A 16,637-nucleotide genomic window follows, 5' to 3' on the forward strand; every position below is an offset into this window, starting at 1 on the left:
CCTAGCAAATATACTCCCAGATTGTCCCAGATGTTGGTGGTCTGATCATGGCAAAGGCCATGGACAGATTCAAGCAGTTACTTCTCAATTATAGGCAGGCTGAGACTCCCAGAGAACAGAGCGGGCACTTCGAGGACAAGGCCACGGATGAGGGTGTCTGTGTTATAAGAAGTGAGTCAGTTGCCATCAGATGTGTCCAGTCATGGTTGCTGAGGCTTCTGGGCCCCTCCCTTGTTTTGCAAATATCGCCAGCCCCGGGGTCTTGATACTTTGACAAATACGGGGACACAAAATCTGCTGATGTCTCCAGGGAAAACAAGAAAAAAGATGGATCTGGCTTTCAAATGCCTGGGAGGCCAACAGATCTCAGCCAGGGCTGTGCGACAGAGTGGAAGGATGTGTTTGCCCAGAATCCCAGCTCCACATTGGTCCTGGAGTGTTAAGGAAGAGGTGTTGAGTTCTCTGTCCCTAGACTTCTCCTCCCTGACTCCAGGCCTGTATCCCAGGATGAGGATGGATTTATGATATCTGGAAGTGCTGAAGTGAGAGTAATGAGGCCTCAGCAGCATGGAGAGAATTATTTGTGCTCTGCTGGAGAAGAAGTTAGAAGAGCAGCAGTCATGCACTGGTCCTCCCAGGTCTTGGCACCCTGTCTGGGTTGAGCCATGTAAGCTGGCACATCCTGAAAAGAATAGGTTTTCTGTAGAATAAATAATCACTTTCTCAGGACAGTGACTAATAGAGAGCCCTAATCCTCCAGTACAAGTTTCTGCATCACCTTGAGATTGAGAACTTCCTGGCCAGCGACCACAAGTTGCTGATGGGCAATAATGCCAAGACTGAGTTTCTGCACTCAGTCGATGACAAAAATGCTGAGATTTCAAATGCATCTCCTGGAGAGCAGACAGGCAAATGTAGAGCCAGTAGGGAGCCTGAACATCAAGATGGCTGTGAAGTCAAAGGCGGGCTCCCAGGTTAGAGCTGCCGTGCACACGTACCTGCTCTCAGCCTGAAGTAGCTTTGGAGTCAGTGACATTTTTATTGACTCAAATAAAAACGATCACTTCACAGTTGTATGCTTTGAAAAACAAGTGGCCTGAGGAAATTGTACCAGAGCAGCAAATGACAATGGACGGACAGTTGACTTTGTGGACAAGAGACACATTACAAAAACATGAGGAAATGAAGACAGACCCTGCCCAAGTCAGATACTCAGACATCAAGTCAGGAGCCTGGAGGGAGAGGGTTTTGTATGTGACACACGGGGCCATGGAAGTGAAATAACTTTGTAACAGTGGGGAGCACTCTGCACACATTCCCATTGGAAGGGCCCATCACAGAGTTTGGATGTTGCCTTACTCAAATGTCATATTGAATTGTTATCCCCAGTGTTGGAGGTGGGGTCTGGTGGGAGGCGATTAGATCATGGGGATGGATTTCTCATGAATGGGTTAGCACCATCCATCCCGTGATACTGAGTGAGTGCTCATGAGATCTAGTCATCTAAAAGTGTGTAGTACTTCTTCCTCTCTCTCTGGCTCCTGCTCCCACTTCCCCTTCTGCCATGATTGGAAGTTTCCTGAGGCCTCCACAGAAGCCCAGCAGATGCCAGCATTGTCCTTCCTGTACAGCCTGAGGAACTGTGAACCAACTCACCTTCTTTTTTTTTTTTTTTTTTAAACCAGGTATTTCTTTATAGCAATGCGAGAATGGACTAAAACAGCTCAGAACCACCTAATTTTTTTTTTTTTTTTTTTTTCTTTTTGAGACGGAGTCTCACTCTGTCGCCCAGGCTGGAGTGCAGTGGCGGGATCTCAGCTCACTGCAAGCTCTGCCTCCCGGGTTTACGCCATTCTCCTGCCTCAGCCTCCCAAGTAGCTGGGACTACAGGCGCCCGCCACCTCGCCTGGCTAGTTTTTTGTATTTTTTAGTAGAGACTGGGTTTCACCATGTTAGCCAGGATGGTCTCCATCTCCTGACCTCGTGATCCGCCTGTCTCAGCCTCCCAAAGTGCTGGGATTACAGGCTTGAGCCACCGCGCCTGGCCAGAACCACCTAATTATTAGTAGTGCCTCCTCCTCTCTCTTCCTGAGGAATGTCTGCAAGGACAAACTGTTCTCTATTTACTAAAAGCTAAGTGAGCACTCCTGTATAATTCTTTAAAATGTTGGGATCAGAAGTGTTAGTGCTGCTCTATTTTTGTCTTACCAATACTCATTTTGTTCAGTGTCCAAACACTCTCACTTAGAAAAGTACTAGAAACAGATGAGATGCCAGCCTAGGAGGCAGTCTCCCCTCCACACAGAGCCCCCACTGACCATCACTGCACTGTCAATCAGGGCAGTATAACAAGGAAGAGACAGCAGCACGTGGGACCCTGAGTCTTGGTTGAACTTGCCAACGCAAAGCAAAACGAGGAAAACAAAGGCTCTCCATGGAAAAGGAGCTGATTTATCATGAATTTTATTGTAGTCATATGACAGAGTACCTCACTGAAGACAGATAAATGGGTGGAAAGCTATTCCCTGGAGGTGTTAGACAAGAAAAGCTCTGTAGCAATGTGAGTTTGGGAAATGTTGAGTTAAGCAAGTTACATAAATTTCTTTCCTGCAGGATTTCTCAGAATATTCTTATCCTAATGTGCACTGCGAGTCTCCAAGACGGGAATATGTTATGCAGGACTTCCCAAATTCATGTAGCCACAGGGCTCCTGTTTTTCCTTCTCCCACAGGCAGTGGCTTGGTGCTGTGGATAAGCATGTGGGCTCTGGGATCAGCCTGTCAACCTGAATCTAGGATCTCTCGCCTTTGAGCTGTGTGGCATTGGACAAGTCACTTAACCTCTCTCAGCTTTGGTTTCCTAATCTCTAAAATGAGTATAACAGTAGCACCTGCCTAATAAGGTTTTTGTAAGGGTGTGGAAAATAAATTAGTTAATTCATATGAAGCATTGCATTTATCGCATGACCTCAGAGACAGTTAAAGCTTAGCAAGTTATCCATAGAAAGCACCTTGCAAACTGAGTGTTGCATCGTGAGCACTTTTCAAAATTATCAGTGTAATGGACGTTAGGGTGGCAGCTTAGCATCTATGACCTCCCCCACCACCGGCTGCCCCAGCCAAAACTATTGGTTTAGGTTGGCCTAATTAGAAGGCTGCTCAAGAATGTTCTTTGATGGTTGAGAGGAGGACATCCCTTTGCATCTGAGTGATGGTGGGTGGGCATTGGACCTGGAATCGCTGTGGGCAATTTACTCTAATGAGACGAGTCAGCCTGGGAGGGAGCATGCACCCTGAGGATGGCAGACCACAGATGCACCCTCAGCAAACCTCCCTGGAAGTGTGCCCCTCCCCTGGACTTGCTCAGTCAGGAGAGCCTGTAAATTCCTTGTAGGTGAAGTAAGTATGAGTAAGGTTTTCTGTGACCAGCCATCTGCAGCCTCTCACCTGATAGAGTGGGGAAGCTGGTGGTGAAGTGGGGGAGCAGCTATGGGGTGCAAATACAGCCCAGCTCTTCAGAATGGGCTGCACCAGCTCCCAGCTCTCATGTGACTGCTCTGCTTCTTAATTTCCTCAATAATGAAAGGGAGATATCAAAATCTTCTACCTAAACCTTATGGTAAAGGTGAGGTGCAAAGGAGAGAAGGTGTGCAAAAACACTTTGGAGACAGTCAAGTATTCTATAAAGGCAAGGCAGAAATGTTTATAGCAATAGTGGAAACTCGACCACTTCTTGATTTAAAACTGTTACGCTGTGGTGGTACAAGATTTTTGGCTAATGCTGAAATAAGAACATAAAAGCCAGCTGTCAAAATATTATAATTGGTTTCTGTCGAACCCGAAGGCTTTAAATTCTGTGATGCTATAAGTTTAAGGGCTTATCTACGGATTTCTGCCATTTTATAATACTCTATCCCATTTAAAATTCTATCACTGTAATACTTCAAAAGGGACTCTGGAAAGTATTAACATATAACTGATGAGTCTCACGTTATGGTAAGTTAACTTTTTTTAACTTTTAAACTCTGTGAAATATTAATTGTCACTTATCCTTATTTTTAATTCAACTAAATGGACCAATTACTATTTGATAAAAGGTAGTGAAATTTTCACTTCTAGTTTTAGAAAGTTTTAACCAACAGTATAGTATGGTGGAAAGTTAGTAAAATAAATCATCTACAAAAGGTAAGAAGAAATCAATTCTGCAATGACATTAATGAAGTTGAAACTTTAAATTATTAGCAATAATAGCCATCTAGTATTTATTGAGGAAGACAGTTCTCCATGGGTTTCTTGCACGTCTGCAAGTCTTGCTGGGTATTTCAAGAATGCAAGGCCCTGGCTGCCCTTTAGCCTGGCCATTTCTCAGGTTGTGTTTGCAGTGAGTAACCTTGAGGAACTGGGTAAGGTCTCCTTCCAAGACAAAGAGTGGACTGACTTACTGTTTGATGGGACAATGGTGTGTTCCCCAAGCTCAGTGCTCGTCAGATGTGGCGCAAATCCACTGCATGTAAAACATCCATCTGGGCCTCTCCATGCCAACCCCCATACACATTCAGGAAAAGGATAACTGTTATATGCATGAGTCCTGAGTAATAAAGTCCTGAGTAATAAAGTCCCATGTCTCTGATCCAGGGGTCTCATGTCTTCTGCCAGCATCCGTGAAACCAAAATAGGCTAACCTATTAGCTTACAAGGAGGGTAAAGGCAGATCCTAGACTTTCCATAGGTATTGAGATTTTTGGTGATTTTGTAGAATATCTGATTTATTTTCATAAAAATTTCCTTGTTAAGAATTCACTCCTATGATATTATTTGTGGGCGCCTGGCATCTTCGTTAACCAGCAGAGGGAGCCCTTGCTGATTAATTAGATGCAGGCAAGCTTTCCTTGTTTTACACATGCCAGATACCTCACAGAAAAATCCACTTACAGTTATCACAATGCTGTTAGTATACAGAAAAAATGTAGGACATGATAGTAGCATCCTTTACTTAGGCTTCAGAGCATAGAAGGTAAAAATACTACCTTTTCCAAGGGTAAATACTACCTTCTCCCAGGTAGAAGGAAGTTCGGGAATGTGCATTACCACTCTAAAAGCAGTTGAAAGGAATATTTTCTAAATAAATAATTACTCTGAAGTTGCTAGCAGTGAAAGGAGAGCTCCTGAATATAATAATATATTTGCCTTTGGAACTCTAGAACTTTCTCTTTCGTTTACACCATGTATGTTATAAAGGAATAAGGTCCTCAGCTGGGTGTGGTGGTGTGTGCCTGTAGTCTGTTACTCAGGAAGCCTAGGTGGGAGGGTCGCTTGAGCCCAGGAATTTGAGTCCAGCCTGCGCAACATAGTGAGGACCTGTCATTGCAAAAAAATAAAAATAAAAATGGAAAGGAAGTCCTACCTTGGAAATGATCTGATGTTTACTATGCTTAAAAACTGTGTGTCAGTCAAGCACCTGAGGAAGTGCACATGCAGGTCTTGTGACTTTACTTTAACATCCTCATGTTTGTGCTTTCACCCACCACAATTTCAGGTGCACACAGACAAGTCCAGAGCTGACCACCTGCCTGCGGCTGGGCGAATTTACCTGAACAAGTCTCAGCATCAGAACTTGATGAGCTCCAAGCCTCCTGTTTGTTTATAAAATAAAGTTCCTCTTACTCATTTTGCCTTTGGGTGGAAGCACAAAACATTCATTAAAATAAAGGAAATAAATTTAAGAATAATTCAAAATTGCATTTTAAGGATTGTCACATGGTAGAAAACCAAACTGAATACTATTAGTGATAAGATGGTAATAATGAAAAATATTTAATAATGTCTGTTGTAATTTGAACATTGTTTTATTGTTATTATTTTATTTTAATATGGAGCTCTTCATGAATTTGCGTGTCCTCCTTGCACAGAGACCATGCTGATCTCTCCAGCATTCCAATTTTAGTGTATGTGCTGCTGAAGCAAGCATGTAACTTGAAGTTTATTTTCAAACTTGGGAGTTGCATGTATTGATAGTCATGTTGTTCCACCTTCAAATGGGTTTTTACTTCTCTTTTTTTTTTTTTTGGAGGCAGAGTCTCACTCTGTCACCTAAGTTGGAGTGAAGTGGTACAATCTTGGCTCACTGCAACCTCCACCTTCCGGTTCACGTGATTCTCGTGCCTCAGCCTCCCAAGTAGCCATGATTACAGGTGTGTATCACTATGCCTGGCTAACTTTTTGTAGTTTTAGCAGAGATGGGGTTTCATCATGTTGACCAGGCTGATCTCTAACTCCTGACCTCAAGTGGTCTGCCCACCTTGGCCTCCGAAAGTGCTGGGATTATAAGTGTGAGCCACCACTCCTGGCCCTGATTTTTTTTTACTTCTATTTCACAGTGACATGACTCGGTGGATTTGAAAAAGTGATCCCTGTACTGGTGTGTTTTTCATTTCATCACTAGCTTTAATTTTTAATTTTTAAAAAAGCTTCTTGGAATAGGTATCTTGCTTAAAAACACATCAGATAACTTAAATGCCAGAAGAATAAGAGTGGTGAGGAAAAGAAAAAGGCTGTTTTTCAAATACAGTTGGGCTTTAAGGCAGTCTGTGCTCTTGGAAGAAGTTTTGTAAGCGGAAGTGATGCAAGTCAAATCTAATTTTCCCATACAAACAATGCTATGACTATAGGGTTATTTTACTAAACAAAGACTTAATGCCTAGGTTTTTTTTTTGTTTTGTTTTGTTTTTTTCGAGACAGTGTCTCGCTTTGTCACCCAGGCTGAAGTGCAGTGGTGCGATCTTGGCTCACTGCAAGCTCTGCCTCCCAGCTTCACGCCATTGTCCTGCCTCAGCCTCCTGAGTAGCTGGGACCACAGGCGCCTGCCACCACGCCTGGCTAATTTTTTGTGTTTTTAGTAGAGATGGGGTTTCACCATGTTAGCCAGGATGGTCTCGATCTCCTGACCTCATGATCTGCCTGCCTTGGCCTCCCAAAGTGCTGGGATTACAGGCGTGAGCCACCATGCCTGGCCATGCCTAGTTTTTAAAGGAATACTTTAAATACCCCTTTGATTCAACTGCAAGTGTATGGTGTGGCGCTTCTGAGGCACATGCAAATTGGTGAAGGAGAGCAGCTGGTTGCACATTATTTATTACTTGATTTATGCAAGAGAACCCCTGAAATGGGGGCAGATAAGATTGGAGGATCCTGGAGAAGCTCTGGTCTCAATCTAGGAACTTTAGAAAACCTGGGGTGCGGCTGATGAAAGGTCTAGCCAAGGAGTGGGCCATGTGGCCTGAAGGAAGAGTACTGAGGCTTCATGATGCCTGGGCTGCTCAACGGTGAGCAGAGCTGAGAATGAACCATCAGAAAGGAGTGACATCAGCAGGATGGAGGACCAGCGCTCCCCATGCATATCTCCCACAGCAGCCACCCACAGTCAAAAGTGCCTCTATGGGAACTTTGGGATCTAGATGAGAATGGCCAAACCCCAGTAGAGTCCAAGATTGAGCAAAGCCATTTTAGGAAGACAGAACCAGGTGGCAGCTTGTTGATGATAGTCCCAGTCACACACCTGGGAACAGTCCTGTCCCTCTGCAAACTTGGCTATAGCTGATGTCTGGCCTTGATCCTGCAACCAACTCCATCTGCCAAGCCAGGGATGTGGGAAGAGCCATGCCCACCTGTACTTCCAGTAGCAGGCCCACCCAGCTCAGTCCAGGCTGTGGATGGTGAAGCAGCCAGTGACGCAGTTCTAGCTCCTCTCAGCTGGGCTCTGGGAGTAGCACTGTCTACCAAGGGACCTGATAGGAGACACATTCACCTGAACAATGGAAATACAACACACCAAAACTCGTGGGATACAGCAGAAGCAGTTCTAAGAGGGAAGTTTATAGCGATAAATGCCTGCATGAATAAAAAAGAAAGATCTCAATTAAACAACTTAACTTTACACATCAAGAAATTAGAAAAAGAAGGACTAATTAACCCAAACTTAGAAGGAGGGTAGTAATAAAGACTAAAGCAGAAGTAAATGAAATAGAGATAAGAAAGACAACTGAAAACCTATGTAACAAACCTGCACATCCTACACATGTACCCCTGAACTTAAATGTTAAAAAAGAAAAGATCAACAAAACTGAGAGTTGATGTTTCTTGAAAGGATCAACAAAATTGACAGACCTTTAGCTAGACTAAGAGAAAAAAGAGAGATGACTCAAATAAAAAAAGAGAGAGGGCTCAAGTAAAATAATAAATTAAAGAGAAGACATTACAGTTGATACTATAGAAATGAAAAGGATTATGAGACACTAGGATAAACAATTATACTCCAGCAAATGGAGAAGCCCAGAAGAAATGGATAAATTCCTAGAAACAGACAAGCTACCAAGATTGAATCAGGAACAAACAGAGAATCTGAACAAACCTATAACTAGTAAGGAGATTGAATGAGTAATCACAAACCTTTCAACCAAGAAAAGCTCAGGACTAGATGGCATCACTGGTGAATTCTACCAAACATTTAAAGAAGAACTAATACCAATTCCTAAAATCTCCCAAAAAATGGAAGAGGAGGGAACATCTTCAGACTCATTTAATGAAGCTCATATTTCCCTGATACCAAAGACAGATAAGGACACAATGAGAAAAGAAAACTACAGGCCAATATTCCTGATGAACATAGATGAAAAAATTCTCTACAAAGTACTAGCTAACTGAATTCAATAGCACATTACCAGAATCATACACCATGAAGAAGTGGGACTTATCCCTGGGATGCAAGAATGGTTCAACATATGCAATACCATTTCCTGAAGCTTTTCCCATAAGATCAGGAGCAAGGATACTCACCCTCATCATTTGTTTTTAAGATAGTACCATGAATTCTAGCTAGAGTAGTTAGCTAAGAAAAAGAAATAAACGACATCCAAATTGAAAAGGAATTAGCTACACTGTCTCTGTTTGCAGATGACATGATTTCACCCACAGAAACATCCTAAAATCTCTGTCAAAAAACTGTTAGAACTAATAAGCAGATTCAGTAAAGTTATATAATGCAAAACAATGTCCAAAAATTAGTTTCATTTCTGTACACTAAAAGTGACTAATCAAAAAGACATTTAGAAAACAATCCTATTTACAGTAACACCAAGAAGAAGAGAGTACTTAGGAATACATTTAACCAAGGAGATGAAAGATCTGTACACTGAAAAACTATAAGACATTAATGAAAGAAATTGAAGAAGGCACAAATGAATGAAAAGACAACACATTTTCATGGAAAGGAAGAATTAATGTTAAAATGTCCACACTGCCCAAAATAATCTATAGATTTAATGAAATTCCTATCAAAATTTCAATGACATATTTCACAGAAATAGGAAAAAACAATTCTAAAATTTTTCTGAAACTTCAAAAGACTCTGAATAGCCAAAGCAATTTTGTGTAAGAAGAACAAGGCTGGGAGCATCATATGTCCTACTGTCAAACTATATTACAAAGCTGTAGTAATCAAAACAGTATGGTATTGGCATAAAAACAGACACATAGAACAAAGGAACAGAATAGAGTCCAGAAATAAATCTACAGCCATATGGTCAACTAATCTTTGACAAGGGTACCATAAAGACACAATGGGGAAAGGATAGTCTCTTCAATAAATGGTGTTGGGAAAACTGGATATCCATATGCAGAAGAATGAAATTAGACCCTTATCTTTGCATCACACACAAAAATAACTCAAAGTGGATTAAAAGACTTAAACGTAAGACCTGAAACATAAAACTCCTAGGAGAAAACACAGGGAAAAATCTCCTTGACACTGGTCTTGGCAATGAGTTTTTTGAATGTGACAACAAACGCACATATTACAAAGAACAAAAATAGAAAAATGGAATTACATCAAAATAAACGCTTCTGCATAGCAAAGGAAACAACGAACAAAATGAAATGGCAACTTACAAAATAGGAGAAAATGGTGTTTGCAAACCATGTATCTGATAAACAGTTACTATCTAAAATATACAAGAAATTCATACCACTCAATGGCTGAAAACCAGATACTTTGATTAAAAACAGGCAAACGACCTGAGTAGACATTTATCCATAGAAACATACAAATGTCCAACAGTTATATGAAAAGGTTCTTGGCAATACTAATCATGAGGAAAATGCAAATCAAACCCACAATGAGATAAAGACAAGGGATAATAAGTGTTGGTGAAATGTAAATTGTTACAGCCGTTATGGAAAATGATACAGAGTTTCCTCAAAGATCAAACGTGGAACTACCAAATGACCTGGCAATCCCACTTTTGGGTATATATCCAAAGGAAATGAAATCTGTATGTGGAAGAGATATCTTTACTCCCATGTTCATTACAGCATTATTCACAATAGCGAAGATATGGAAACAACCTAAACATTTGTCAGTGGATGAATGGATAAAGAAAATGTGGTACATATACACAGTGGAATATTGCTCAGCTGTAACAAAGGAAAATCCTCATGGATGATCCTGGAGGACATTATGTTAAGTAAGATAAACCCGACACAGAAAAAGAAATACTGAATGATCTAAGTAGTAGATCCAATACTAGTAGTAGTACTCCAATAGCTTATTAGTAGTACCCAAAGGACACACACGTAGGTAATGTTATTTGCGATTAGATATTTTCTCTTTACCTCTCTCTCCAGCATTTTTCACTCCTCTTGTTTTTGTGACCCAAAAGATATGTTTCTTTGAGAGTGGAAATTGTGTAACAGAAATGTGACTTTTGTATTTTATCCTTAGCTATTTTCCACGAAACACATGCATGTAATGTTTTGACTTTCAGAAAAAGAGAGGTGAGAGCAAAATGAAATGATTTTAAGGCGTGCCAGGCAGTCAGGGACAGAGGGAAATTTTCCTTCTAGACTGTGTCCAGGCAGGCTCTGGAGGCTGTTCTGCAGCTAGCTGAGGCAAGACTGAGTTTCAGATCAATCTGGCACTTGAAGTCTGAGCTGGGTTAGTTCAGGGGCAAGAGTGCCCACGAGCTACCGCCATCCATGCTGGAAGGGTCTCCTAAGCCTGTCCTGCAGCCCAGCCACCACGCCTGCACTGACCCATGAACGACACGTCAGGCACCACAGAGTCTTATTCATAAGCTCATGTTTTTGGAAGAAAGGTCCAGAGTCTCTAAAAATGAGCAGTGAGACAGTGACATCATAATGGTATTTATTATTTCAGGTTAGACTGGCACCTACTAAATCATTACGGCCACAGGTAGGTTTTTCCACTGAGAGAAGCCTTCTTTTTCCCTCTAAAGCTGGATTACTGGGAGACTGAGCATGTGCGCTCCATCGGGGTGCCAGCCTGGGTGGAGTAGAGGCCCAAAAGATTCCCGCTTCATCTTACTTCCACACATTCCCCACCCTAGAAGCTGAATAGATTAATTTTTATGAGGCACAGACTGGGCAAGGCTCAGACACAGGCCCTCCTCCTGCCACCCTAACTACGTGAGCAGGACCTAAGGACCGTCTCAGGACACCCTGCTCCCAAATGCCTCCTTTTGGACCTGAAATCCCCATTTTGCTTAAACCTTTAAGTTCAGGCTTTCAAGGACCCTATTAACACAGATTTTCAGTTTATTTGGAAAATAAAACAAATAAGATTACTAGCATTTTATCATAGATTAATTTATCCTATTACCCTAGCCTAGAAAGGCCCAGGAGAAAGAGACTGATAAATTTAGGTGGGGAAGGAAAGGGATGAAAAAGAGCCAGTGAATAGGACTCTGCCTAGGGAATGTTTAGTGTGCTTACTGGTGATGCATGAGCATATGTGTATGCATCTGTGTATGTGTGTGGATGCATACGTGTGCTATGCACATGCATGCAAGTGCACATATGCACAGGTACATGTATGTGCTGCACACGTGTGCATGGATGTGAGTGTGTGCACACATGCACGTGTGTGCATATGTGTGTGTGTGTATATGTGTATGTACAGAGTAGATGAGGTGGGAGTGGGTGGGAGATAGAAGTAGTACCAGGCTACAAAATCATCTAGATGGATGCTAGGACTTGAGCATATATTGAGCATATAAATATATACATACATATATGCATACATTCATGCCGACCTAAGTGGACTTTTAAACTAAATCCGGAAAGTAAGATGGTGCTTAAGAGAGTAATCTTAGTGATCATCTAATTACCCAAGTTGCATTCTATTTTATTTTATTTTTGAGATGAAGTCTCGCTCTGCTGCCGAGGCTGGAGTGCAGTGGCACAATCTCAGCTCACTGTAACCTCTGCCTGCCAGGTTCAAGTGATTCTCCTGCCTCAGCCTCCTGAGTAGCTGGGACTACAGGCACGCACCACCACATCTGGCTAGTAGAGATGGCGTTTTACCATGTTGGTCTCGAACTCCTGGCTCAAGTGATTTACCCACCTCAGCCTCCCAAAGTGCTGGGATTACAGGCGTGAGCCACCGCGCCTGGCCCCCATGTTGCATTTTAGATATGAAAAAATTCCAAGGGGTCTGGGCACTTAAGAAGTCTCTATTTCTTTCCTATTGAGTGAAGGGTGATCTTGGCTTGGGGATGCCCCAGAAACACAACTCCCTGGGGCTCCATGAGCCAGCCTGGGGGCTGCTGAGGGGAATTTTCCTTTCTCCTTGGGGCTGTGGTTTTCCTTATGTTCATGATTTCTTTCCCTGTCTCGCAGCAGCTGCATCATTAAACTAACCTGGCGCCTGAAAAGAAGGATAACTCTCTGCTGAGATTAATGATAATGCACTTAAATTTACATAACACGTCAAGTCCAGAAGGATCCCAAAGTGCGGTGTAAACCTCCTAGAAGGGCTGAGATGCAACAGGTTTCCTCTGCAACCTCACAGAGTCAGGCAGGTGGAGCAGGAAGGCAGCTCAGCTTCTGTTTCCTAACGATGCTAGCTGCGGTAGCTCAACTTCAGGCTGAATGGTCAGGAAGAACAAAATGCTCGACAGACTTTTGTGTGGATGTTAAGCTTTTGCAACACTCAGCTCAGCCACTTAGAAGAAATGGTTTTACATCAGTTTTGCAGAAAAGAATTGGAAGCTCAATGTGATGAGACCCCTGGTGTCCCAAAGCAGGAGACGTCCCAGACTAGGCTCAGCAAAAGCAAGGGTGTGGCCGGCTGAGCTATGAAGCCTTGGGGCAGGGAGGAGGAACTGGCAGGGGACCCCACTGCAGTCCCCTCCCTGGCTCCTCTGCTTCAGGCACATGTCTTTTTTGCTGTTTCCCCAACTCATAGAGTTCATTTGGCCTTGGGATGTTGCATGTGCTTGGAATTGCCCTTGCTGCAGGCTCACTCCTGCATTTCACTCAGGTGACTTGCCAGATGTCAGGTGGTCAGGGAGCATGCCCCTGACTCCTAGCCATAGCCTCTATCTCCAGGCACAGCCAGTGCCCTTCCCTGCACTCCTTCTCATCAGAGTGTGTGCCTATCTGAAATTACAGTCTTTTTTTCTTTTTTTTTTTTTTGAGATGAAATCTCACTCTATCCCCCAAGCTAGAGTGCAGTGGCACAATCTCACTCAGCTCACTGCAACCTCCATCTCCCAGGTCCAAGTGATTCTCCTGTCTCAGCCTCCTGAGTGGCCGGGATTACAAGCATGCACCACCACCCCTGACTAATTTTTTGTATTTTTAGTAGAGACGGGGTTTCACCATGTTGACCAGGCTGGTCTCGAACTCTTAACTTCAGGAGATCCACCCACCTCAGCCTCCAAAAGTGCTGGGATTACAGGCGTGAGCCACTGCACCCAGCCTATTGTCTGCTTTTAATCTGTGCACTGCTTATTGTTGGTCTCCCCAACAAGAATATAAGCAACACTAATTGGGGCTATTGTTCCATTCTCTGCTATATCCTTCAAGGCTAGGGCAGGGCCTGAGACCCAGCAGGCACGCTATCACACCTCAGGCTGCAGGAAGCTGTGCAGCACCCGCAACCTCGCATCACTCCCCTGCGTGCTGGGGCTCGGCATGGCGTGGTGTCCCTGCTTGCTTTGGGTAGACAGCACCCAGTGTGTGTCCCGATCCAGACCATGTGACACTCCGTCCAGTGGCTTGTGCAGAGTGGACATTTTGTGGAATTACATGAAATCTGCCATTGAGAAAGGCCTCTGCTTAGGTCAGAAGATTTTTGATACATTGGATACTAGGAAGGTGGAAGTTTTTCTTTCCCTCTTCCTGTTCAAAAGGGGGTTTGGCGAGTGCGAGGGTGGACTGAAACAGCTCAGTCTCTCTCGCTTTTCCAAAAGAAGATAGTGGAGTTGATGGGATTGAGTAGCTCCTTGGGTCAACTTTAAATGAAGGCAGAACTCTACCCAACAGTGTCCATCCCTGCCTTCAGGAACCCTGCAACCTTTGGACAACAGATACAGCGCCCAGAGGCCACAGGACAAGCACAGGTGTGAGGTGTGAAATGGGGCAATGTGTGGAAGGCCCCCGATTGGCTGGAGTTCACTGGTGGAGGAAAAGGGAAGGGATGTTCCAGGCTGAGGAAACAGCAAGAGCAGAACTGGATTCAAAGAGGATGTGGGTGAGGAGCAGGGAGGAACTCTCAGTGTCAGGAGTTGGAACCTGGTGGGAGGATCCAGCCCTGCCCTGGGAGATGATCTCATTAGCTAAGCAGGACCAGGCCTGGGCCAGCATTTATAAGGAAGACCTCCCAGGAAAACCAAGGTATGGCAGGGATTGATGCTGGTGATTCATTGAGTGGCAAATCTTTCTTTAGAGTCATTTCCGAATTGATGTTCCAGGACTGTGTGTGTAAATGAATGCTTGTGTGTGTGAAGGAGAGTAGCTCAGACTCTTTTTGCATCAAGGGGAATTGAACAATCAGATATGTCTCAGCCCTGGGAGACCTTTCAGAGGCCAAGGGCTGAGTGCAGTGGGATGCTCTGTACAAACAAAACTCTTCTAAGCAAGGTAAGGGTGTTCAGGTCCCAGGTCTCCTCAGGACAGTGTGGGTCTGTACTAGCAGCTGTCCACGGGCAGAACGTGTGCTGGACCAGGGAGCTGAGGCTCACTCAGAGGGCACAGGCAGTGGGGAGTGCCCTGCTGACGGTCACTGTGACCCCAGTGTGACTCCCCGGCCAAAGCATCCCTCTGTGACCTGTACTATTCTTGTCTCTGCTAACCCCAGAACTGAGCTCAGCACAGGGTCAGAGCATACTTTCTGTGTTAAATAAAGGTATTTCTTAATTACTTTAATCAATGTGGTAACAGCTCCATGAGGAAAACTCTGCGTGCCTCTTCAACCTGCTCTGTCCTCTGGCCTGGCTGCCATGCTTCTCATCCTGGACACGTGGCTCCTGGGGCTGGCATAGCATGTGTGCAGCATGCCTCGCTGCTCACTGGGTGGCAGTGCACAGGAACCCACCCGGCCTGTGCCATGAGCCTGCCCCGGGTTTGTTCTCAGCACCAGGGTGACTGGATGGGAGTGGGAAAAGGCGAGATCCAAGAGACATTGGTTGCGAAGGTCATAAAGACTTTGTACTCCCTAGGCAACCGTAACTTCTGGAGAGGGATCCAAATGGAAGCTCAATTGGTCCTGTCTTGAGTCAGGCAGGCTTTTCTGAGTTATTTTTTGTTTTTCTTCTCCCTTACATAGAGACAAGTTCTTACTATTTTATTATGAAATAGTTTGATGTGTTCATTGCTGGTAGGCTTGTAACTAAGACTCATAGACTAACAGAAAGTTTTAGAATGATTTAAAAAATAATTCTCGGTTACTGGTTGTAGGATGCTGCTGGCCCGTTAAGGAGTATGGGAATTTGCTTGGCATTCCACAGTGACTCTTTCCTTCTTTAAGATCGTCAGCCCTCAAAACAGAGATGGAGAAAACTCAGCATCAGAACACATTCATATTCAATCATAAATAGGTCAGTTCACTGAGACACATAAAAGCTTTCCCCGCGACATTGTTGTGGATAGGTGCAGGAATTTTACAATTCACTGCGTAATTTTCACTCTGATTTTAATATGCCAACTATGCGTAAGTCACATAAGTGAGTTGGTAGTTAAAAAATGAGTTTTCTACATTTCTTGACTTTCTGTGTTTGGATTATAAATGATGTGATGAATATTCTTATCCATATGGAGAAATATCAAGAATTCTCCATGTGTTAACTGAGCAAATGTATCTAAACTTTCTGGCACACCGAAGTCATAAATCTCTTTTGAAATGAAGACTACATGAAACCTTGTACTTAAGGATCCAATTCTATTTCTGCATTTTTATTCAATATTGTGACTTTGTGGAGGCTGAAGGTACACCCTCCCTCGTTATCTCTGCCAGATTCCTGGCAGCTGCACTTAGGCAAGCTGGCCAGTACAGGGAGGAGTCCCCTAAATTACAAAACGCAGTGCTTGTAATCTGAGAAAAATGAAGCACCCTCAGTCCGCTGACTGATGGCTAATCATCCCCTACACTCGCTTTATGAGCAGCCGATTCCTTCCTGTGTGGTTATCTTTGACCTGCCCATGCCTGCACGCTGACTCTCACCTCTCCGACCTGCTCCAGCGGAAGGTTCATTGCCCGGGGCAAAACTATTTGAGCAGGCCAAAAATTGGCGAAAAATACCAGACCAAACCAGCTCCTCCAGCAAGAAAGACAAAAGCAAGGTG

The 16,637-nt window shown here is 43.7% G+C and overlaps 1 long non-coding RNA gene and 1 pseudogene across 1 annotated transcript in view; one reads left to right on the forward strand and one right to left on the reverse strand.

The window, feature by feature from the left end:
- LOC113225153 overlaps nt 1-16,637 on the forward strand; it is a 193,078-nt gene that overhangs the window by 40,935 nt on the left and 135,506 nt on the right. The gene's annotated exons all lie outside the window — the stretch shown is intronic.
- On the reverse strand, nt 5,864-5,963 carry LOC111525281 (annotated as a pseudogene).

The sequence above is a fragment of the Piliocolobus tephrosceles genome, chromosome 7 (genome assembly GCF_002776525.5).
Source record: "Piliocolobus tephrosceles isolate RC106 chromosome 7, ASM277652v3, whole genome shotgun sequence".
Lineage (NCBI taxonomy): Eukaryota > Metazoa > Chordata > Mammalia > Primates > Cercopithecidae > Piliocolobus > Piliocolobus tephrosceles.